Raw genomic sequence first — 25,652 nt, forward strand, 5'->3', positions numbered from 1 at the left:
CTATGATCTACCACTAAGGCCCACTTTTGCTCCCCCACAATATTGAACCACGATAGGATACAACAGTTGGAGGATTTGAATCGATACATTGGAGAAAGGGCAACCACACAAGTGAGAATGATACCACATATTCAATCAAAATTTTAAGGCTTAAGTATATAAGATTTTTCACTTATTTGTCGGTCAACCTCAACTCTTTTATTCAATATTGGGCTTTACTAGACACTTGATACATCACAATATTCCCTATCTTAAAGTACAACGAAATTCTAGTCCGTGCTTGGCACGGGTGTCCATACTAGTATAATTTCAAGTAGCAATGAAACAAACAAATTAAATAACATACTTTTCCTTTTTTTTCCTCTAAAAATAAAATAGACCAATAAATTGCCATCAACGTTCCTCATAAAATGAAGGCCTATAATTATGGGAAAATCTCATTTAAAGAAATAATCTCATTAAAAGAATACACAGTGCTTTTTTAGATAGACGAAATGACAATAGCCATTAGAAACTCAAACACGTATTTGGAGGAGTCAGAGTTTAAACCTTGATCACATTATTTCCTAACAATTTCAACATTTTTGCTAGTTAAGTTAAGACTTGTGGACTATACGGTGGTTTTTTTATTTGACAAAAGGAATAGATTTTTTTGTCAAAAAAAAGAACATTTTTTCTTGATGTAAAATAAAAAAGAACATATTCATATATGATACATACATCCTTGATCAATTAATGATCTTTTGAAAATAAACATGCCATGTGTACTTTAATTTTTTTGCAAGGAAAATGTTTATTAGATAAAGATATCAATTTTGATTATATTTACAAATGAACTATAGATTAACTTAATGCGTGCAAAGAAATCCAATGTTAAAGCAATTCAAATGTAGATATGAAATTGTTTATTTCATTAATGTAGGTATTCAATGGCAGAGATGTCATTGACATTAAGTTTATTTGAGGGGAATTGGATTCGGTTTTCTTAAGTAAGTTTTGAACCTAGTGAATGAAAAAAAAAAACTATGAAGGCTTCACTAAATGTAGTTCACACCAATAATATGATTAAAATTGAAAGATACCTTAAAAGCATATACAAAGGAACTCCCCCACTTAGATCTCTACATATGTCACACACTAATAACATTTCTTTTTCCCTTCTTTCATTCACTTAATAATGTATTTCTCAATAATAACTAATGATATGACTATTCCTATCTATAATCTTGTATCATATTCTCACAAAAATAACATTCCTTCTTTCCTTCTTTTCTAAGATGCTTCAAGGAGTATATTTGGTTTATCACTTGTATCCAACATTCCTACAAAAAAAAAAATCACTAAATTTAATCAATGAATGCAACAAAATGACAAAAACCACAATTTATTAAGAAATTATGAACCAACAACATCTAGTGCATCATTTTGATGTGATTCAAAAATAATTAAAGGAACACTTGAGGGAGATGATATTTTTTATAATAAAGCTAAAAAAAACGTAAGTCAAAATGAAATAACAGATAAGGGTTGGAATGCAAATGCAAGAGAGATACTCATAGAAGTGCAAAACATGTGTAGTTCCGGCTTAAATCAATGGAAGACAATAACCAAATAAAATAAGAGAATTGAAAGAAATAAAACGACAATGAAACAAAGAGAGAAAAAAATAGAATTTTAGAGAAAACTTCCAATAATATGAATTATGGATCGAAAGTGTGTTGTGAAAAGTGTGAGAACTAAAACCAATAGTTATAGTAAAAAACATCAAAATTAAAATAATCATTCCCTTGATTCATCATGATAAAGTGAAAAATAATATCGTACTTTAATGTTCATCAATTCATACATATGAAATTAGAAACAAAATTACCAAATTTCAAACCCATGATTTTCTCTTATCTCTATTATATATATTTGCACTATTTTATTTTGATAGTACACATGGCATCCTTATATTGAAATGTGCATTTAATGTTTTGTGTAATTGGTACATATTATGTGATTTGTGCAAGACTTATGTAATTAACATGATTATGCAAGTTGACTAAAAGGCTTATAATGACAAAAAAATAAATGGAATATTTTATTCAAATTATTTTTGCTATTTAATGTGTTACTAATTTCATTACTAAATTAATGGCATAATTGATGTGACTTACTTGCTTCTTTTTTCCTATAAATATTGTTTGTCCGTCTCAAACATCTTCACATCATTTAGAATTCATACTAAAATTTTAAAATTATTCTCAAAATCTCTCTTTTATTTTATTGAAACACTTTTCTTCTTAACATATTTTTTTCATCACTCTAATTTCAAAAATTGATTCAATTGATGATATTACTCCACTACATGTTGTATATATCCATGTATTTTGTTCAAATTCACATTATCATATTAAGTTATAACGGCTTATGACAAGATATGTACCAATTACATGTTGGTACATAATTCTTAATTATCATCCAATCAAATTGTAATCAACACATCATCATATTAAGTTAGCCAGTCTTGAGTTTTTTTTTCCTATATATAGTCAATTTGTCTTTCATCATTTGTATATGCATCTTCCTTTCGTACAAATTGTTTATAATATCATTTATTTGAAATGCAAATATTTCTACCTCTTGACCAATTCAATTTTATTGATTTCATTATTATCAAATTGATTTAGGCACCTTTTTTTTTTCCTTCCGAATTTTGATTCCCTTTTATAGGTTTAGCTGTCGGCTCTGTTAATTTTAGGGTTTTCATCCCCATATATATTTACACCTTTTGAAAAAGTTTGCTTCACGTTTTAATGAATTTCATTATTTTTCTATTAATTTGAAGCGACGTAATTGAAAGACGTTTTGAATCAGATTTCTTCATTCCAAAACTATTTTTTTTGCCACTATTAATAATGAGAGATATGTGAAAGTCATGTCAATGTTTTGTTCTTCCAACGTTGAAGTTGTGCATATAAAAGAGAATTCTTCCTTCAAAAAAAACAGAGAATTCTCAAGTATTTTTGGGTAACATATTAGTTGATAGTTCTCAAGATATTATATTTTTATCTTACATTTTTGTGGTGCAAACTATTCATGTATGTTGTAGAACAAGACCGACCCCTGCGAAAATGTAGAAAATTTATTTTAGTTATTTTTTTTTCAATGAATTTTATCTAAACCTCACTATTTTCTTTATTATTTTCATTTGCTCCTATTCAAAAGAACTGATTTAATTTATTAAATTTTTTCGTTTCTATTGTCAATCACTCATTTTCACTAAACATGGCGTTGATATATATTATTTCACATAAATTATTTTAACATCAAATCTCATCCATTCATTTCATTTGATAAATTAGTTCACATGCATCAAATACTCTTTATCACCTAATCAAGCATTCCATTTTTATCTCCCCGTATTTATTTATTTCTGCCATCAACACATACTCAAACTTTGTTAATTTTTTTACAAATTGCATGATAAAACACATACTTATGGTTGTTTGAGTCACTCATCAACATCGATAATATTTATTTGCCTTTATTTCATACCCATATTTTTTTATTTATTTTAAAATTATATTAAAAAAAAAAGACAACAATCTCGGCTAAACTATCAATATCTCTATTTGTATCCTTATCTACATCTACAATCTACATCTACATCTACATCTACATCTATCAATATAAACAAGTGAAACCATTTTCATTCAAAAGTACATGTGGCATGTTATAGTCTCATTCTAATTAATGTCAGGCTAATTAATGCTAGAAAAATTCAAATTTCCATTACATGGTAGATGCTTAGCACCTGGTATTTCAGTCTCGACACATACTTCCATATACTGCTCTATTTTAAGAAATCATTCGATTTATTATTATGTTCAAAATGATATCTAGAAATTTAATTGCCTGATATCAAATCAAACAAGAAACTGCCCATAAAAAAATCAAACAAGAAACTATCAACTGCCAATTAATGAAATTAAATTCAAATTATTCACACTTATAACAGTCCTAAAAAAGAATGTTGACATTGTACCAAAAAAAAAAAAGAATGTTGACAATTGGTCTAATTCAAGACTATCGTTGAATGGTTTCTCACCTATTAAAATCAAATTAAAACCAAAATAAAATAGTGAAAGGTAATGATTCTTTTTGTCACAAAAAGGAAATAAAATAGCTCAGATCTTTATCTCCCATCCTATTCTCATCACTATTACTATTTTTCAAAAATGGTTTTGAGAACGGTAAGAAGATCAAGAACACTTTTAGTTCCTACAATTTCATCAAATTTTATTGTTGATTGCATCAGACCGTTCCCCTTCATCATGGTTTGTGACCATGGTTTAGGATTTTATTGCTAATAGTTGGATTTTTAGCTGTACAGGAGAAAATAAGAGGGAGAATGTTAATTATCAAATAATTTGTTGAGAAATTGATTTTGAAGCTGAAGAAAGGCATAAACGAAAGGGATCTTGAATCTTCTCTCATGATTTATATTTTGTTCCAATTCTCTCATGATTTATATTTTATTCCAAATAATTGTCTACTATATATCATTTTTGAAAATGCTTCATTTGAGACATTATTTTCATCATATAACGATATGATCTTATTCATTAAATTTCTTTTGCTATTAATGTAACATATTTATTTTCCCATATATTTGTTTGCGGATGACCATATTGCTACTCAATGTTCCTCAAATTTACAAAGAACTTATCGGATTTATAACTAAAGTATATCTCAGTTTAATCGACTTTAATTCCTTCCAGTTTGGTTGTGTTTCTTCTAATTGGGAGGAAACTCAACATTATTGAAATTTCTTTTATCGATTTTGTTTACAATGTGTTCATTATTTTGCAGAGACCTTTATAATATTGAGAACAAAGTAGTTTCCTATCTATATATTCAGTTCAAGGTCGCACATCCTATATTAACTGTCAGGGTCAAACTTTAGTTTTTTTGGTAATTTGTCATTTACTCTTTTTATACCACGAATCATATGTAATTAGTGTGTATTTTAGTCTTTTTAAGGCTTTTGTTTATTTTTCTTCTTTGTGTTGTTTGGATTAGTGTTACATTATAAGAATTTTGAATTAGGGTTTCATTTTTCTTTGTTGCAGCTTCTCTTCTGGATTCTTAAGTTTCTTTTTTGACATATTCTAGATTCTTATGTTGCAAAAGTTTTTCTGAATTTTATTACTATGATTATTTCTGAATTTTGCTAAAAAAAAAATCTAAATTTTTATTGCAACTTTATTTCTGAATTATGTGTTCTCACGGAATTTCATATATTTTATTTTCAGTATTAAATAAATACAAACATTTGAAGAAAAAAAATTCCTCTTTTATTTTTTTGAGGGAATTCCTCTTTTATTTAAATGCAGTTTTGGTCGAACCAAACCGTACACCATCGATTCAGTTTGGTTCGTTTTCACTTTTAAAAATTGATAAAACCCAAACCTCATTTGATTTTGAAGAGCATGTAAATGGTAATTTAAAAACAATTTATTATAACAATCAATATTTTGAATAAAACACGTTTACTCAATAATATAAGTATTGTACTACCTCTCATACAAACAAAGTTGTAAAGAGTGTATATACACATTAATCAAAATATATCTATTTTAAAAGGGGCACTAGCCAACAAATGTGTATTTTTTTTTATGTTAATTTTAAACCGAGCCTCCACTAGATAGAACTAGAAAATTAGGTGTAGAACATATACAGTGGCTAGATCTATGGGTTTTTAGATGCAATATTGCACATGTTAAAGCAACTGAAAGTAATAACTTCTTATTGAAAACAACTATTATTTATTAAAAAACTACACATTTAATATAAAATGCACAACAATTATTTGTTACTAAGACCCATTTAATATTTTTTGAAGCGTTGAGTTTGAGAGATTTTTTATTTTTTTTAGTTAAATGGGGTTCAATTATGAACCAGCTGCATCACTTTATAAATGCATAAATAAAAGGAAACAAGAACAAAAGGAGTTGGGGGATGGACCAAAACCTTCTCAATAAAGCTAAGCAAAAAGCTGAGGGGCAAACACCAAACTAAGAAAAAAGTAAATAACAAGAAAATAAAAAGTAAAGAAAACCAAAAGAAAAATAAAAGGAACGAACTAAGAGAAAGTCCTTGAGTTATTCTGGTAACATATATACTCCTAGAGTTTGAAAGATTAAATCTTATTAAGTATTAATTATAAGAGCAAGTGACATGTACATAGAGACTCATTTAAGCAACCAAAAGGAGAGGTCCATTGTGAATGCTCTAACAATCGATTAACTTATTGATTAAAATTTTTGGTCGAAAATAATACAAAATAAATGCTTGCTGAAATTATCAATTTTTAAATATTATTGTTATTATTATTATATTATTATTAATAATAATAAATATTTATTTTTAATGTTTATTAGATATACTAATTAAATGTATCAATTAAGTTTGGTAACTAATTTTATATTTGATATTTTTTCGAGTTATCATGAAATTGGTATAAAGCTTACATCACCGCTTAACAGTGATTAATCTTAGTTGGAAAACCTGTGGGATACATAAGACGAGTTCTCTCATCTCAGCCGAATATTTTCCATACACATGAGGCAGAAATTGAACTGCTATCCACATACTTACGAGGCTCTAATCTATTATCAATTTGACCATTTTTTCCTAGGGTCATAGCTTACATGTTAATTCCAGGTGTTCGTACAACCGGTTCATCCTTCAATATTCCATTGAAAATCAATGAAGCATTGATACATGGATTTGAAAAGAAAATACGAGACCTTAAAATTGACATGAAGGCAGCAGAGAGAATCAAACACGAGACCTTAAAAGTAGTCCCAGGTCAAAACAAGTGGGTTAGATCAAACTTATTCATTGTGTTCCCTTATTGACTTTGTTTATCCAAATAATTTGGAAAATATATAGATCTCCAAAAAAATCAAGAGCGAGGGATACTTGCTCAAACTTTGAACCCATTTGAGCACTTTAACAATATTATTCTATCGTTGTTTCCAGAAAACGAGAAGGAAAATATTAGCTTTGATTTTGTTTGTCAATCTGACCAAAATAAAAAGCTACAAAGCAAATGGTATTCAATTGAGTTCTTGAATGATATTAACAGTTGCATATTTCAAACCACAAATTAAGATTTAAAGTTGGATGTCCAATAATATTGATGAGGAACATATACCAAGGTATTGTGTTTCAAAATGAGAAACCCCACATCTTCATCTAAAACCTTAAGACAATATGTATATTACTCATCTCATTTATATGTTCATAAATATCAAATCTTGCTGGCAATATAGAATTTTTACTCACACATGACAAATTAGCATTTCTCCCTTAAACGTGAGACTCTCTATGTCTATGATATGATGAAATAGTCAAATAAGGTCAGAGGCACAACATGGTAAAAAAGGTGGCTTGGTGGTGGTTTCATAGAGATGTTTTTTTTTTCTCATTTATTTTATGAGAAGAGAGAAATTAAATTAGAAAAATTATTCGAACTAGAAAGAAATGACAAGGAAAACGAGTGAGTTGTGGGTAGTTTTATGAGTTTGTTGAAGGAGTTGGATATTACTGAGTAATTATTCTACCAAAAATATTAGACTCATTAAAAATGTCACATCAATTTAAAATGTACAATAAACATGTATTTTTCAACTCACCATAACACATAAACGTTTTTCCTTTGTCATATCCCACTAAAGACTAAAAGTGAAGGAACTTAAAATAATAGAGGTTAAATAAAAAAAAGTTATCGCCTTGACAAATAAAAATTGCATGAAAGCGAACGACTTCCAAAATATAATATTTAACATAAAAAAATTAAACAAATGACATTCAAAAGCTAACAAAACAAATCATCATAATTTCGGGACCGCAAGTGTAACCTACATTGGGTTGTATCTTTGCATTAGGCTAAAAGAAACTAGACAAATGATATCGACACCACAATTTCTCTCAAATTATTTAGGCACACGTTTGTGAGTCATCTCACTTATATCTTATTCAATATCTACTATTCCTTTCATTGTAGAACTTTAACTCTTATTTTACACGATAACATATCTCCCTCAAGTGTGACATTCTCTGTGTCCGTAATTACGTGACATAACCAAATAAGGTCAAACCGATGTACAACATGATCAAAAAGGTAGATTAATGGTAATTTACTAAAAGTGTGTTTTTGTTCCTTTATTTCATGAGAAGAGATCAAAGAAATTAGAAGATGAAAAATAAATTTGAGATTGAGAGAACTGATACCGGTTATAAAAAAATAAGAATTGTGTATTTTGTCCATGAGGTTATAAAGAACGAAGTAAGTTGCAAGTGATTTTATAAAATTGTTGAAGGAGTTGAAGCTTTTTGTGTAATTAATTTACCAAAAAGTTAGATTGCGTTAAAAAAACTAATTTACCAAAAAGTTAGATTCGGGTAAAAAAACGCAACAACATATAAAGAATTTACTAAGCACATATTTTGTTAACTCAGCATAACACTTAAGTGTTTATCTATGGTTAAATTCCACCAAAGATAAAAGGATAAGGAATTTAATATCTTAGAGATTGATTAAAAAATATTGCATGAAAGTGAACAACACCCAAAAACATAAATTTGATATAAAAATTAAATAATTGGCATCCCAAAACTAACGAAACCGTTTATCGTAATGTTGAGAGTTCTAAGGGTGTCTACAGTAGGTTGGACTATCACATTAGGCTAAGTGAAACCACACAATTGTGATTGACATCACATCATTATCCAAAACCTTAAGGCATTAGGTGTATTGGTCATCTTACTTATATGTTTCTCAACATCTACTTTTGCATCCAATAATGTGGAACTTTAAGTCACAATTTACACATGAACATATATCTCTAAAGTGTGAGACTCAATGCGTCTGTAATTTGTTGATAATCAAATAAGGTTAGGCGAAGGCACAACATGGTTAAAAAAAATGTATTAATGGTGTTTTTGCGGAGGGAAGTTTGTGTTCCCATCTTTCATGAAACGAGAGAAATAAATTTAGCAACAATAAAATTAAATTAGAATATGAAAAGAAATTTGAACATGAAAGAAATGATAAGGGAAAAAAATAGTGTGTTTTGTCCATGGAAGTATCGGAAATATAGCGAGTTACTAACAATTTTACGGGTCAGTTAAAAAGTGTTGGAAATTTAAGAGTAAATATTTCACCAAAAAATAGACTCAGTTAAAAAAACGCCACATCTTTATAAAATGTTTAATAATCATGTACTTTTTCAATTCAGCATAACACATTTGTATTTTTCCATTCGCATGTTCGTTCACCCAAAGACCAAATATGGAGGTATTTGATATAATATTGATTGGATAAAAAAATTGTATGAAAGCAAATGACATCCAAAAACTTATACTTGATATAAAAAGTTAAACAAATGAAATTCAAAAACTAAAAAAAAAATAAAAAAATTAATGTTTAGAGTTCTGAGGGAGTCTACAATGGGTTGGACCATCACATTTGACTATGAGAAACTCCACAAGTGATATTGACAGCAAATCTTCGCGTAAAATCTTAAGACATTAGGTATATTATTCTTCTCGCTTATACGTTACTCAATGTATATTATTGCACACAAGTTTAACTCACTATAATGTTTAGAGTTCTGAGGGAGTCTACAATGGGTTGGACTATCACATTTGACTATGAGAAACTCCACAAGTGAGATTGACATCACATCTTTGCGTAAAATCTTAAGACATTAGGTATATTGTTCTTCTTGCTTATATGTTACTCAATGTATATTATTGCACACAAGTTTAACTCACATATGAAACATAAACATCTCTCCCTTAAGTGTGAGACTATTATGTATGTGATCTGGTGAGATATCACATAAGGTCAGAGACACGACATGGTAAAAAAAAGTGGGTTGGCGGCAGTTTCATAGAGGGGTGTTTGTTTCTTTCTTTCATGAGAAGAGATAAAGTAAATTATAAAAGGAAAGAAGATTAAAAATGAATTTGAACTTGATAGAAATGAAAAGAGAAAAAAAAATAAGGAGTGTGCGTTTTATTCGTGAGAGCATAGGAAACATAATGAATTGCTGGTGATTTTATGGATTTGTTGAAGAAGTTGAATATTACTGGGCAATTATGCTACCAAAATATTAGATTTATTGAAAATATGTACATCTATTTAAAATGTCTAACGAATATGTATTTTGTCAACTCATCATACATATACATTTTTCCATTGCAAGATCCCATGAAATACCATAAGTGAAGGAATTTGAAATGACAAAGGTTATTTTTTTTTTTTGTGCATGAAAGCTAATCACATTCAAAAACTAAAATTTAAGATGAAAAATTAAACAAATGACACTCAAAAAATAACGAAACAAATCATCACATTAGGCTAGGATCCTACAATGGATTGTATTATCACATTAAGCTAAGATCAATCACAGAAGTGAGATTCACATCCTATCTTCTTTCAAAGTCTTAAGGCATTATGTATATGAGTCATTTCACTTATATGTTTCTCACATCTACTCTTGCATACAATACGGAATTTTAACTCACACTTGAGTTTAACATCTCTCCATTAAGTGTTAGGATCTTTGTGTCTGTAGTCCACCACCAAGAACAACTCTCGATCCCCCACAACGTCGAACCCGGATGTGATACCACCGTTGGGCTTTCTGTGGGAGCCTACGTTGATGTAGATCGACAATTTGGATAAAGAGAAACCACACAAGCGATAATGATACAACCAAAACTCCATCTAAAATTTTAAGTAACACCTGATACATCACAATATTCCCTCCATCAAATATAACGACATTCTAGCCCGTGCTTGGCACGGGTGTCCATGCTAGTTGATACTATTTATTTGACATTTACACACTTTTTTTTAGAGGGACATCTACACATCTTATTTTTTTTTATCAAACACAGATATGTATTTTTTTATTTAAATCCAAACGTGTAACAAAAATAAATAGGCTAATTGTATAAATAAAATATTATTGGAAGCAATGTGAAAATAAAAAATATGACAAAATAACATCAAATTGTTGCAATATGATTGGTTTAAAAAAAGACATTGACACATGTCAATGTATTATTGGAGGAATATTTACAAATGACATGAATTAATTTTAATAATTTTTTAATTATTTCCGTCAATTCATCACTACAACTCGGTTATGGAAATTCCCTCAAAAAAAAAAACTCGGTTATGGAAATATCATTATAGGCTTAGGATTTTCTCACCAGTTAAGGCTAATTACACGTGAATCAAGCATACCATTGAATTCTAACTTTTTCCTTAAAAAAATACCATTGAATTCTAACTTTTTTCCTTAAAAAAAACAATGAATTGTGCGCATTTTTTTTGTTTTTTCTATCTATGAATCCTTACAATTCGGTTATGGAAATACAATTTGAGGCATAGAATTTCCACCGCAATTAAGGCAAATAAAACATATCAATGAATTCCAAATAATTTTTTGTTTTTTTTTTCAATGCATCCTTAGTAGTTAAGGCAAATAAACATCCCTTAAATTTTTTTTTTATTGTGACTATCAAATATCGTGGCGTCAAATTATAAGCTCGAACACTAAAAATTTTAAACAATGAAGCAACAATTTTATTTTATAAATACTAAAATTTTCCAATAACAAAACAACAATTTTTAAAGTCGATTATAATTGTCAATAGAATTTTTAATTGATTAGTCACAATAAGGACACAATGTTTACTGAAAAAAAAAATCAAGAAACTCATTACCCTTTGGTTGCCAAAATTTTCGGTTAGCTCATCAGAGTAATTTCATATGTAAATTTTCGGTTGCAATCCTGATACATTAAATACTCCTCCAAATTTTAGCACATAACATTTTGGTGTGTATATGAAAGAAAATATTAAATACACCTTTCAATATAAAGTTGTCACGTGTACTATCAAAATAAAATAGGGGAAATGTTTATAATAGAGATAGAGATAGAGATTGTCTCACAATTCACAATATTATTATTATTATTAAAGTAAAACAATATTCATATTTTTAGCACAGGGATAAATATCAGCGTGGGTTAACCTTTTATTTTCAACGATATTTTTTATTTATTCTGCACGTATTTTCATGTTATAATTGAAATATCATATTATATAAAACAATCTCGTTAAAATTTCATTCCTTAATACCAACTATAAAATATATGATAACTAAACACTACATTACACGATTATACAAATAATATAATAATACAATATCATTGGTCTTTCAAAAAAAAACATTGAATTGTATCATTTCCATAAAAAAAAACATATAATAACACAATATAACTGGTCTTCCAAAAAAAAACATTGAATTATAACATTTCCATAAATAAAACATTAGAATAGAAGAAGATTAGAGCGCCACATGTCGTTAGTTGAATGAAACTTTAAAACCTTTAAAAATGGTGACACTTGTCAAGAAAAGAAGAGAAGAGGCCTTGGAATAGGTGGTAAATTTATATTACTAGCTTGGAAACCCGTGCCAAGCACGGGCTAGAATTACGACTATTTTTTTATATAAAATCTAATTAAATAGCAAATTCATTATTTTATACACAATATATTAATAAAACGCATCGTTATCGTATTTTCGATTGCATATTATATACAAATATCAATGCGTATGTAGTTATTTGGATTTTCGTATCGATAAACAGGAATGATTTAACGGATGTAACGTCGAAATATTAGTATTTAATGTCGGAATATTTTACACGGATGACTAAAAGTAATCACGGAGACATCATGAGTCTTGTTTTTTTTTTTTTTTGGCTATTATGCATATAACTGGGGGTGTTGGAGTCTCGAGGCCTACCACTGCATATATAATTTCTACCAAATGCCTTTATATACAGTTTCTTTCAAATTCCATAATTTCTATAGCGGATACCCTTATATATACAATGTTAATATCGTGCATACACTTGATTCATCTTAACATCCAACACGAATTTGTAATTATTCAATCGTGTAACAAATAAGTATAACAAACAACGACAAAGACACCAACTATCTATCACTTTTTTTAACTAAGCATATTTTAAAATAACTCATCAACAAAAACACAACAAAAAATGCTTGAAAAAGGGACTACAAAATTCTCCTGTGCATGCACATAAACATAGGCACTCAGAAGAACAAAGAAAAAAAAGACTGATATATAGCTGATTGTATAAAAAAATGAAGCAGAACATATAGCTGATAATATGGTCACTGGAAGAGTACGGCTTACATTAGGAAAAATGAGAAAGATCAGAAGGATACTGACATTATAAATAAAATTAAACTGAGTATGAGAATATTGGAGTTGCTCTATTAGATAATAGAAAAACTGAAGTCTCAGTAGATAAACACATTAATGTATCAGGCAGTGTTAAGTACGTTGTTGAAAAGAAGGTATTGCACCTATTGCAATTGGTCTATGATATTTCAATGCCATAGAAATTCCATTAACGTGAGCCTGTGTACATCTAAATGATATCACGTCACCTGAAGCACAAAACCAACACCTGAAGGTACATGAGACCAAAAATATTATCAAAAAATGATCAAAAATATTACTCCATATAACATATTAGTCCCTATAACAAATCGATCACTCAACATGTTCTTTGCACAACAATAAATGTCATTGGATTTTATACAATGAAATAAGAAGTGTGATCTCAATTGTTAGTTGCAGAATTGTAGTTTATCTACATGACCAATCCATTAATCTTTATTTACGCAACTATTAGAATGGTTGCAAGTAGCAACAACCAATTCATATCCAAATAACACACACACACACACACACACACACACACACACACAACGAAGTTCAAAATAGAAAAAATAAATCATACCCACCTGCGTCATCAGGAACGACCGGTTAAACGTTCCGAAAAACATCACGGTACACAACATTAGTGGTCTCAGTACACACACGATTTTCTTCATCCAGTATAAGCATTTTCAATCCCTTTTTGGAAGTGACTCTCGACACAGCGACGTATAACTGTCCATGAGTAAAAACCGGTTTGGAAAGATAGATTCCAACATGAGACAATGACTGTCTCTGACTTTTATTTATTGTCATTGCAAAGCACAAAGCCAACTGGATCTGTCTCGTAGTAAATTTGAAAGGCAGTTTAGGATCACTCGGAACTAAGTTCATTCTTGGAATAATTACTTTTTCACCAGCATTTTTTTGGTAATAACAGTTGCACCGATAAAGTTCTTCCAAAGATTGTCTACGATCAACCTAGTCCCATTGCACAACCCAGTTGCTTGGTCAATGTTCCTCATCAACATAACTGGACATCCAACTTTAAATCTCAACTTGTTGTTTGGAATATCGGAAAACTTGATATTGTTTAAGAATTCGGTGGTAAACCATTCGCTTTGTACCTCATTATTCTCGTCTGATTTGCAAACCAAATCAAAACTGATATATTCCTTTTCGTCTCTTGGAACCAATGATAGGAGGAATTTTTTTACGTGTTCAACTGCGTCCAGTGTAGGACCAAGTATCCCCCACTTTTGGAAAAAATCTGAGATCTTCATGTTTTGCAAAAAATCCGGATAAACAAAATCAACCAGAGAACGCAACGGATCAGAGGAATCTTTTATCAACAACTCATCAGGAATGAGTACGTTAATTTCTGCACTCTCGTTGGCGGATCCTATTCCATTTCCAATTGAAAGCATCCAATCGACAAACTTTCTTATCTCATCTTGCTCGGCACGAACGGTTGAACCACTTAAACACATATTTGTTGTAAGTGTGAGAACCTTACAGTGACTCCACAACTTTGATGAGTTGATGGATGAAGCAAGTATATCTTGTCTGCATCCTTTTCTTATCACTGGCAAAATTTGTCTGAAATCACCGCCCAAAACCACAGAAACACCCCCAAATGGTTATATCGACCATCATAAGACATTATATCGCGCATGGTTTGGTCAAATGCCTCAAAACAATAACGATGTATTATCGGTGCCTCATCCCATATTATTAATTTTGAACATAGCAGCTTTGTCGCTCTCTTTATCAAATCCACAACTTGACGCTTTGTACCTCATTATTCTCATCTGATTTGCAAACCGAATCAGAACTGATATATTCCTTTTCGTCTCCTAAAACCAATGAAAGAAGGAATTTGTTTACGTGCTCAACTACGTCCAGTGTGGGAGAAAGTATCCCTCACTCTTGGAAAAAATCCAAGATCTTCATGTTTAACAAAAAATTCGGATATACAAAAAAAAAAATCAAGGGACTGAAAAAAAAAATCTTAATATTTATGGGAAACATTTACTTAATTAATCATTTTTACCGTAAAACTTTGTTTTTGGATGTCATTCACTTTCATTCTATTTTTGTATTCAAACTCTATTTTTTCAAATTCATTTGCATATGATCTATGATGGGGTGTGACAATGGAAAATGTACATGTGTCATGATGAATTTACAAAATACATGTTTATTAGAAATTTTAAAATGGTACAACGTTTTTTTAATTAAGTCTATTTTTTTTGTAATAATTACCCAAAAATCTTCAACTCTTTCAACAAAACCACATAATTACTGATAATTCAATCTATTTTTTATAATCTCATGAACAAAACACACACTATATATTTTTCACCTTAATGTTTCTCCCATGTTCAATTTTTTACTTCTTCATATTTGTTTTATTTTTCTATCTAGTTTCCTTTCTCTATTCTCATGGATGAAAGGAATATAAACATCCCTTCATGAAATCACCACCAATCAATCTTTTTGAACATGTTGTACCTAATTTTGACCTTATTTGACTACATTACATAATTATGGACGCAGATAGTTACATTATTGATTAAGATATGTTATTGTGTCAAATTTGAGTTAACGTTATACATTGGATGGGAGAGTAGATTTTGAACAACATATAAATGAGATGACCGAAATACATAATGTCTTAAGGTTTTATGTAAAGATGTGGTGTCAATCTCACCTGTATGGTTGTTACTGATGTAATACGATCATCCAACCCGGTGAAGACTCACCCAAAAATCCCAACATTTTGATAATTTATTTTGCTAGTTTTCAGTTGTCAATTGTTTATTTATTTATCTTAAACTTTAGTTATTGGATGTCATTCTCTTTCATGCTATATTTTTTTTTGTTATTCAACCTCAACTACTTCAAACTCCTTCACTTTTATTCTTTGGTAAAATTTGACAACGGAAGAAAACGCATATGTGTTTTGTTAATTTGACAAAAATAAATACTTATTAGCCTAAATGTTGGTTAAATATGTGTGTTGGTTAAATATTTACTAAAAGATGTCCAACTCCTGAATCGAACCAGTAAAATTATCGACAATTCACTCTATTCCTTATACGCTCCCATAAAAGCACACACTCCTTTTTTTCCTTATCATTTCTCTCATGTTCAAATTATTTTTTTATTTTCTTTCCTTTTCTAATTTATTTCGTAGCTTCTCATGAAAGAAAGGAACATAAAACTCCCTCCATTAAATCACCACCAACTCACCATTTTTACCATGATATGTCTTCATCTAATTTTATTTGGCTTTGTTACCAAATCACAGATGTGGAGAGTCTCACACTTAAAGAGAGAGATGTTAACATGTCTTATATGAGTTAAAGTTTTAGATTGGATGCAAGAGAATATAGTGACAAACATATAAGTGAGATGACTCATAAATCCAATGCCTTTAGGATTTGGATGAAGATGTGATGTTAATATCATTTGAGTAGTTGCTCTTAGTCTAATGTGTTTATCCAACCCAGTTTACGCTCCCGCGAAAGTCCTAACGTTATGATGAAATGTTTTCTTCTATTTTGGATTTCATTTTCTTAATTCATTATATTTATCATGAAAGAAAGGGATAAAAACTCTTTGTATAAAGCCACCATCAACCCACCTTTTTAGCATGGTGTGCATCCGTCTAACTTTATTTTATTATGTCTCTATATCCCAGTCGCAAAGAGTCTCAAACTTAAAGGAGAGATGTCAACGTGTCAAGTGTGAGTTAAAATTTTATATTGGATGCTAAAGTAGATGTTACGTATAAGTTAAATGACCAATATACCTGATGACTTAAGGTTTTGGTTCATTTTATGGTGTCATTTTTTCAACTCCTTTAAAAAATCCATAAAATTACCAACAACTTTTGGACAATATGTTTGACCGAGAAATCCCAATTAGCATGAACAATTAAACCAACAAACTCTTTTAGTAAAAAATCAAGATGATAGATGGTTTGGGTATAAAGGATATTTCATTTGTCATTATTAATTTGAAATAAAAATTCATTTTCTTGTTCAATGCGATTTTCCAACTTAAGAGTTTAATCTAGTAGTAGAAGGACAAACTTTGAATTTCGAGATTTTGAGTTTCGAACTCAGCTTGTATCCTTTGAGAAAAGTAAACATAAATATATTTATAAGTGCTCTTTTGTCTCTAAGACTATCCACAATGGTGAGTGTTTCACCTATTTAGCACCATAATAAATAAACACCCCCATTTTGAAGCAAATAAATAAGGTGCTTGCAAAGAAGGGTGGCTATAGAAGCACCCTATCTCTCTTCACTTTTAAATAAATTTTATAAAATAAATTGTTGAAAATTTGTAAAATTGAAATTTACAAATCACTGAGTTGTTGCTAAAATTTAATTTTGGATATCATTCAATTCTCCTTTTAAATTTTGATTGTTATTATCATTTCTTTTCATAAAAAAGTTCCTTTAGAATATGTCAAAGATACTTTAGGCCTTAGGGTGTGTTTATTTTAAGGTTTATAATATGATTCCTAGGAACATGAGATTAGAAATATGCAACATTCCCATGTTTGTTTCAAGTTTTGAAAATTTGTTCCCTTGAATATTATATTATGAGGAATGTTATTTACATGTTTTCTTCTATTGTTATTCTCATGCTTAAAGGATGTGAATATAAAATTTCCATGGTAATAAAACTCAACTTGCCATAAATTCTCACTACCATTAACATTTATTTCCATTTTTATTTTTTTAATTAATTAATTTATAAAATATTCCAGGAAATCTAAATTTTTACCAAACAAATGGGTAGGAATGTCGTTTCAAGGAATGTAATTTTTTGCCTTGAAACAAACACATCATTAATTTTTCATAAAGTAAATTGAGGCATTTCAAAGACTACTATCATAATCTACAATTTAAAAAAAATTGTTTTTTTATTATAAAAAATTTAGGTGAGTTAGGCTCTGGAGGATACATCAAGATCAAGATATGTCTCATGACTCAAGATATGTCTCATGTCTTATAAATAGGCTAATTGCACAAATAAAATATTAATGGAAGCAATGTGAAAATAAAAAATAAGATCAAATAGTTGCAATGATTGGTTTAAAAGAATGACATTGACACATGTCAATGTAATATTGGACGAATATTTACAAATGAAATGAATTAATTTTAATAATTCTATTTTGTGACAGAGGTTTTTTTTTTAGAGAAAAAAGCACTATATGCATAAAATAGTATAGAGAATAAGGATTATATCAGTTCTATCGATTTAAAAACAGCTACACAAAAGGCAAAAATATTTTAATCCTTAATCTTCCATAATCTTCTTGCACGGGAAATGTTCTAGTGAAATATTCATGCCCATTAACATCATCAAATTAGGAAATCCGCAGCAAATAACAATAATCCTTCATTATTTCCGTAATAGGAAAATTTTTAAGGAAATACGAAAAAATTGATACTATATGCATGACATACTCCTATAAAATTCTGTTAAGAAAATAACAATAATCCTCTTTTTTCAAATAGAGATAACTTTTGATTGAAATCATGTGTATTAAATACTTTTATAAAATAGAGATAACATTTTAGGATAATTCATCAAATTATGATTGTTGTTTCTATTATAAACTTTTTCATATTTATTGTGTACATAAAAGAAAACATTGGTGAATTAAACAACAATTTAAAATTCTGACTTTTTACACAACATTTTCGGTTACCATACTTGGATTCCAATTTTGTTTGTTTTTTTCCTATTATAAACTCCATCATACCTTGTGTGTACATGAGAAAAATCATTAAATGAACCTTTTCACTAATAGGATGCCAAGTGTATTTTTAAAAAAAATAGTGCAAATATATATAATAGAGATATAGATTTTGATCAAGTTCCATTAGCAACTTGTATGTTCATATATGAAGGCTAAGTTTATAAGCAAATATTGTCACCGAAACAATGGAGCATGGATTGCCAACTCCAATAACATTGCTAATTATTTTTATTTTTATTTTGGAGGGGAGGTTGTTCGTGCTTACACTAATAACTTTATATTATTACATTTTAAGAATAACTTATTTATTAAATATAATTATCTAATTTTTGAAATATTAAATTATTTAAATTGTCATATTCTTTTGAAATATTAAGGTCTTAATTTTCTTCCGTGCTAAGTTTTGGGATAAAGATACTATCTTCAGCTACAAGATTACTGCATGTTAGTAAAACAATTTATGATGCGTCCAAGTTAGTGAAAAAAATGTGAAACTATTTATTTAAGAAAAAACTACTCTCAAAATAGTTTAGCGACTAAAAATTAATAACTATTTTTCTCTGTCCTAAACAATGGAATAAAATGTTACCTCGATTGTCTCCACTCTTTACTATCTCAAGAATGAAAATTAGATTTGTAAACTACCTCTTACTACAAGTAGTGTTAGTAACATATATATTTAACAATTTTCCTCCTAAATTTTAGTTTTGATCGGGTGAAATTCATCGGATCCTATAAAGAAGGGGTGATTGTTGATTAAGTGATCCCCATTGGAGGTATGTATATTACCAAAATATTAACAACAAACTTTTTTTTTCCTTCAAATAAATAACTTTTCAACACAACATATAACAAATTTCATTGTAGTAAAGATTTTCTTGCTCCCTGCATAGTGAATATATGAGAATACATGTCTCACTTGTAAATGATTACTACTCCCTCCGTCTCATAATAATTGTCTCTTTACCATTTTTTATTTTTCTCAAAATAATTGTCACTTTAGAATACAAATGCAACATTTATTATTTTTTTCCATTATTATACCCTTATTTATTGAACTTCATCTAACTTAACTACTCCACTAACTACAATTAATAAGGGTGTTTTAGTAAATGATACTAATTTTACCATCAAAATCAACACAATTAATCATTTCCTTAATAATCGTGTACAAACATTAAACGACTACTCCCTCCGGTCTCAAAAGTAAGAAACTTTTCACTTTTTAGATTCATTCAATAAATGATGTATGTGGTCTTTATTATAGACCACATACATCATTTATTGATGAACCAAAAAAGTGAAAAGTTTCTTACATTTGAGACCGAAGGGAGTATTATTTAGAGACGGAGGGAGTAATTGTTCATAGAAAGTGCAGCCTACCTACCATAAACTTCAAAACAAAACACGTTCAACTATTCCATTGTTTAGGACAGAGAAAAATAGTTATTAATTTTTAGTCGCTAAACTATTTTGAGAGTAGTTTTTTCTTAATAATATATATATAAATTGAGGCTTAACTTTTTATTTGAGTTGAACATTTTGTTTACACAATTTGAGTTGAACTCTTTTTTGCGCCAATTGTACTATCTCTAATTTAAAATGTGATATTCCAAAATATTTTAAGTCGGCCTTAGAGTAGTAAGGATCAAATAAATAAGTCTATTACTTTTTTTCCTATTTGTTTCTCATGCGTTTTTTTTTTTTTTTGCAAAAATACACTTTCTTCAGATTTTAGAATTCGAACAAAATTTGGATTATAGAATTTGAAACCTTATATTGCCTAGATTAATAGAACAATATTGACGTATAATATTAAAAAGACATAATTGAAAATGATCAAAAATAAAGACATAACATTAATTGAAAATGATAAAAAAATGAAAACATAATATTAAGAAGACATAATTAAAAATGATAAAAAAAAAATGAAAACATAATATTAAGAAGACATGATTGAAAATACCCTTTTTCAAAATTTATGGACAATTTTCGAAGCAATCCGATCAAATAGTCTTAAAACAAGAATTTTGAGTGAAAGACAGTGGGAACAACTAACAATGACCTAAAACACAAGGATAGGGGGTTAGGATAATTAGTATGGCTCTTAAATTGACTATCTCTGTTACAAATAGGCTCAATCTTTGTGCTAATATAGTTTAGATTCTATAATCTAAACCACTTTTCCCTGAATTCTTGACACAAGAGTGGTGTATATGAAGTGTTCGGATTTTATAATCTGAAAATAACAAGAAACATGCCCTATTATATTGGATTTTCAGATTATAAAATTTAAAATCTTCAAACTCAATTCAGATTATATAATCTGAACTATCCCAAAATGTGTTTAAGCTTGAGGTTTGGAGGGTTTTGCATGGTGCATAACACGGGAAAACAACATTATAAGATAAGTCCTTAAAAAAAAACATTATAAGATAAGTGATGATAAAAGAGAAGATGTTCCAAAAAAGGAACAAACCTTACACCAACCACCTTCCCGCTCCATCTTCTTGCACCACATGTTTAGCATTAGATATTTAATAATTTTGTGCAATGAGCTTCAATGTAAATGTAAATATATTATGAAAGATACCATCAATTAATAAAATGATAATTTGATTCATTTTTTGTCATTTTCAATTATGTCTTCTTATTATTATACGTCAGCTTTGTTCTGTAAATCTCGACAATAAAAGGTTTCACATTCTATAATTCAAACTGTGTTCGAATTCTTGAATCCAGTCAAAGGGTATTTTGGAGAAAAATAGGGCGCATGAGAAACAGATAGGGTGAGAAAAGTAATAGTCTACAAATAATTCTGAATATGTTGAATCACACATGTATTGGGCCTAAGCCCACAAAACAATTTATCACAAATATTTATTATTATTACTTTTCCCACCCTATTCATTTCTCGCGTGCCCTTTTTTTTACATAAATGTTCATGGGGTTACGTATTTTATAATCTGAACACAGTTCGGATGTGTTCGGATTATATAATCTGAAATATGCTTATATATAAGTGGCAATCATAATCTCTTCCATTTAAGCAGTTGTGGATATTGCTTTTAAAAAACAACAAAAAAAACAAAGTAAAAAAATCATAAAAACATGTCAATAAATTCAAAAAATAATAAAAATACCAACAAAAAATTCTAAAAAATCAAATAAAACTAATGCAAATTTTTTCGGATTTTCTTGAAAATAAAAAAAAAGGGGGTTTAAACGATTAAATTTTGTATTTTGAAGGGTAAAGTCGCTTAAGAAGTCCCTTCTATGGGAGTCTAGTACAATAAATTCACAATCTTAATAAAGAATAAGATAAAGAAAGTAGAGAAATAAATATACCAAGATTGTTTAACTAACTCATTCAAAAATTTATCTACATTTGAGAGAAAGATGGCATCCCACTAATCCATTGTCAATTACTTTGTACAAGAGATATACCAAGGTATTTAGAATTTTTATGAATGAAAGTTGCATATGCCAAAGTAGCATGTGAACAAGTTGCCCTTATTATTACGTTATATATAGATATATATAACAATATGAAGTCAATTGCATGTGTTCAATACATATGACCACTCAAGATTGGGTATATAGTCTACATTTTTCTGATATATTAATTGATTCAATGATGCATATCCAAAATATAACTTCTTTCCTATCAATGTTTTGCACATTTTATTTATGAGGAGGAAAAAGACAAGTTTGTTCACGTGGATGCATGTGATATTCAACGTAGACAAGAAAAGGAAAAGAATCACGTATATACTTCGGCATTTTTATGGTTTTATAAACAGATTGAGGATTGTCGCAAACATAAATTTGTTTTCCTTTTCTCTGTCATGCACATGAAATACAAGGCCTAGAGAACAAAACTTTCCCTCTTTGGTATAGATCGAAGTTCCCAACTTTACACATTCATGAAATACAAGGCCTAGAGAACAAAACTTTCCCTCTTTGGTATAGATCGAAGTTCCCAACTTTACACATTTTATAGGACTATCGAAAGTATCAAGCAAAAAGAGATTAATCATGATCATTGATCCTTATTACCAAGAAATTAGTACACGATACATCTCTACATAAAATCATATGTCCGTAAACCCTATCTCAATTGACAATATCAATATTATTGAGTTGAACATCTTCACCTAGGTTTAAACTCGAGACTTCGTTGATGTGTGTGAGTTTCAGGTAGTGTTTCTCACTTCGTCTATGAACCAATAAAAGAAAAATCTAATGACATCATATATGTGGTCACCTCTTATATATTTATGGTTTAGCATATTCATGTTTAATACGGTGCAACATATCACTCGCGATTGATCCGTAGAATTAGAGAGTCTGATTCTACTAAAAAAATGACAATTTTCAAATTCACCATTTAACTTATTAAATAAGCAATTTAAGAGAAACCCTATGCATCTTGGTTATCTAGTAGGATTCGAAATTAGAAACTCATTGAGAATGCCGTACTGAAAAAACATGGCCTGTTCTAATTTGTCTCAGTCTCGACCAGGTATTTTCTCCTTTGTTTTCTATGGTCCCCTAGAATAAACTAAATGCATTGAATTTTGAACATATTCCTTTAGCAAGTTGAATTTTCATGAAAGTTAAATTTATAAGCAAAAATTGTTGTCAAAACAAGCTAGCATGGGTTGCCAACTTCAATGGCATTGCTGCTTACACAAGAAGACTAGGTGATATATATTATTGATGTATTCTATATGCCATTGTAAATATTTTTTGTAATTTGAGGTTGTCATGTTTAATTATCCTTCTAGCACCGGTGATATTTTTTATGTTAACCCTTCAGTTTCGGAAAAAAAGGTCCTGGTAATTCAGAGTTCAGTCATATGATAAGTAAAGTTTGACACTTATGATATTTTATGATTATTAATTGATAAGCTCACACACATTCTTCTACAATCACATCATAATTATAAATAGTAAAGATAAACGACTAAAGATAATATTTACAATATATTTTTTTTTATGCAAAAAGAAAATTAATTGTATGGGTCTTGCTAACAAGTGTCTTAAGGGCATTGTTTAAGGAATTCATAAAATGAAATTTTGTCTTGAAAATACAAGTCAAACAATGTAAAAGTCATAACTACACAACTTTCAATGTAAAAGTTACTACATTTGGATGATTAAACAATGCCCTAAGGGCACTTGTTAGCATTTTCCTAATTGTATATATCCAAAGTCAACCCTCTTAAATTCATTGCTTTACTAATAAGTTTTGGGATAAATATAGTAATTTCGTCAGCTAGAAGATTATTGCATGATAAAACAATTTACGAGTGCCTCAGAGTTAGGGAAGAAAATGTAAAATTCTATTTTATTTATGTTGAAGAGACCACTCCAAACATAACAAAGCATTTAAGCATGGCATGCTTCCCCTTATAGTGTTGTTTGTTCCATAGCGGTTGTACTATATTTTACAAGTGACCATAACATAACATGTGAAATCACTAAGCTTGTAAAATGCTACATGATGCAAAATGATGTTGATAATAAATGCATCATCACGAAAAAAGAGGTTAACGATCCTTGAACATGTTCTGTTTTCTGGTTCAGGGTAGGTAGACTGCACTTCCTATGAACAAGTTACTAATCATTTGTTAGTGAGACATGTTTCTTCATATTCACTATGTAGGGAGCAAGAAAATCTAAGGATTACAAGTTGGAAAAGATAAATAGTTCTAGGTTGAAGTGGAAGTTTTATAATTGTGACGTATGACGTAACGTATACTTTTTAGATATCATTAAATATTTGAGTGTGATCCTCTCAAAAAAAAAAAAAATCAAATGAAATTGAGAACAAGGAAACATTAGGCCATAAGTTCAAGAAAAAGTTATATTATTTGTTTGAAATTTCATTACTATTTAAAACCCGATAGTATTTTATAAGTAAAAAGATAGATTTAAGAAGCTACAATTACTTACAATGGATTAGTCTCAGTAGTAAGACATTTGAATCTCTTAAGAAAGTGGTATAAGGGGTTCCTTGAACCACTCCCACATAAGGATGTTGTGAACCAGACGCTGCCTGTGATGATGGCATCTCAATATCAACATAGGACTGTGACCTAGAGCCTTCTGGTCCCTCGCTCCAACCACGGCCACATCCACGTGTCCTTGGTGGAGTGTTTGCTTATAACTCTTTACGGACAGAATCATGCAATGACTCATTACCATGTCGTGTCCTACCAACATCTTCATCATCCATATCCACTACAAAGAAAAATAAAATTTAATCATTCATGACACGTTAAACTACTTGGAGCACATTAAAACAAACTACATTATCAATTCAAATATAGTAAGGTATGGAACTTGTGCGTACTGAAAATACAGTTAATAAATGGGGAGGGAAGAGTATCAAATCGAGTTTCTCATATCCTTGAATTTAACTAATAAAGAAAATATTCAAAGGATCAGAGGGAGTATTAAACTTGCCCATTTTGAATGGGCTACAAATAATCAAGCCTAGCATAACCACTATGAATTGTGTGGATA

The 25,652-nt window shown here is 29.3% G+C and overlaps 1 long non-coding RNA gene across 1 annotated transcript; it reads right to left on the bottom strand.

Annotated features, from left to right (window-relative positions):
- Positions 1 to 1,033: 1,033 nt before the first annotated feature.
- On the bottom strand, positions 1,034 to 25,608 carry LOC146923917 (uncharacterized). The gene is made up of 2 exons (XR_015010940.1): positions 25,080 to 25,608; positions 1,034 to 1,322 (listed from the first exon to the last, which is right to left on the bottom strand). It is a non-coding gene; the product is annotated as an uncharacterized LOC146923917 (long non-coding RNA).
- Positions 25,609 to 25,652: the final 44 nt, after the last annotated feature.

The sequence above is a fragment of the Medicago sativa genome, chromosome 5 (genome assembly GCF_051527215.1).
Source record: "Medicago sativa cultivar Bolivia chromosome 5, Bolivia_mono, whole genome shotgun sequence".
Classification (NCBI taxonomy): Eukaryota; Viridiplantae; Streptophyta; class Magnoliopsida; order Fabales; family Fabaceae; genus Medicago; species Medicago sativa.